Consider the following 2,025-nt stretch of genomic DNA (forward strand, 5'->3'; position numbering starts at 1 on the left):
ACAGACAGACAGACAGACAGACAGACAGACAGACAGACAGACAGACAGACAGACAAGTAGGACTTACCAGTAGCGCCCTCCAACCACCCGCTATATTCATGCAACAAGCGATGCTGAGACTAAGAAGGAATGCAACCCATTGTATTATAACTATTTTCATGACTTCGTCAGATTGTACGTATAAAGATGATGCCATTTCATAGAAATGTGACGCGAAGACTTTTAGTATGATGTCATAATATAGGGATCATTATCAGAACACTTTGGATTTATTTTTCATTTACAGTAGAAATGTTTTATTCCTATTCAAATTAAGTTTAATTAAGAGCCTGTAAATTGGTAAGCTACATGATAAAAGTTGAGTTTTACATGTTGTCGCAGGCTTTCTGCTTGTGTCATTTTATGTTCGTTATGTTTTGTTTTTGTTTGTAGTATAATAATAATAAGAACATGACATAATGCTATTTTATTGATTTAAAGTATGACTACGGCTATCGATGCTCAAGGCTTGCATCAATAACCATGTCTTTTCATCAAATGAATCTGAATGTAGTCACGCTACGCAATGTGCATCTACAATTGTATACACACACACACACACACACACACACACACACACACACACACACACACACACACACACACACACACACACATACACACACAAACCACCATCCTTCTCGGGATAAGAAACCTTTATATGCGTGTATATCACTTTGTACTTGCTGTAGCGGATCGTCTTGAAGTAAATTGGTTCGTCCAGGAAGGCGAACCCTACCTCACTACAAGTTGCTTAAGGCTGTCTTTTGCTAGACTAGACCCTAAACTAGTCATTGAAACGGAAAATATTCTTTAAAAAATGGCCTTTTTATGAAGCCCCCATCGATATTGTTTAGATCATTTGTTCGCATTTAAGGACAAGCGGGCTAACCCAGATTTCGGAGGTTTCCAGAAATCTTGACCTACGCCTAAAGTGGGCATTGCCCTACCTATAGGAGAAGTTTGGTTTCATTGGTGTATTTGTTTTTTTATAGAAAAAATTCTCCTCGTTTTTTAATGAAACTGAACAACTTTTCCTTCGATTTTCTCCAAACAGCATTTTTCAGGACAGCCCACTGGTCCTTAAAAGCGACCATTTAAGAGGTGGGCTTCAACCCTGCTTGTCAGGGCCAATCTGGGTTGAAAGGGGTACGACGTTTAGTGTTAGTTTAGTGAAAGTTTACAGCGCTCGCATCCGCATATGAGCGCGCGAAACACACGTTGGTTGCATTCACAACAGTTCACAGCATTGGTTGGTTTTGGTCAAAGGTCAGATTAATAAACGATTACATCATTTTCGGTAAAAAGAAATTAACAATTTACATTTAATTAGAACAACAATCTTTTCTTTTTACTGTAAAGACCTTAATTTACTAGATTAAATTTTTTTCCTCCAACACGGGAATCGAACTCAGGTCTTCTGCATGTGACAGTGAAACGCAATACGAAAAATATCTGACTATACAGAAGAAATCAGCGATTGTGATTACGTAAAGTAAAAAAAAAAGTACGTGCATAAATTTAACACCTTGATCAAAACTATTATATGTTATAATTCGAGAGGTGAGGCTTCCGAATTAAACGTCCATCTCTAATAGGAACGAACCAAACGGGCTGAGAACCTTGAAAACTTTACAAAACGACCCAAGTTCAAGCATACACCTTGTCAGGGATTCAAACCATGGCCATCCGCCTCGTAGTCCATAATAAACTGAGGTAACGAGGGAGCCCACGTAATAGTGTCAAACTAGATCCAAGGAAGTCGGTCCCGCTGCTGGGGAACTGAATACCATATAATTATTTATATCCAAGGGCCTCTCGGGACTGGGCCGTAGCTAGGATGCGTTGAGCCGGTGGAATTTTTGTCTTCAAAAGGAAGCATTTTGGGAAGTGGTGGTGGTAGTGGTGGTGGCGATGGTAGTAGTAGTACTACTAGTAGTAGTAGTAGTAGTAGTAGTAGTAGTAGTAGTAGTAGTAGTAGTAGTA

The sequence above is a fragment of the Aplysia californica genome, unplaced genomic scaffold (genome assembly GCF_000002075.1).
Source record: "Aplysia californica isolate F4 #8 unplaced genomic scaffold, AplCal3.0 scaffold00298, whole genome shotgun sequence".
Classification (NCBI taxonomy): Eukaryota; Metazoa; Mollusca; class Gastropoda; order Aplysiida; family Aplysiidae; genus Aplysia; species Aplysia californica.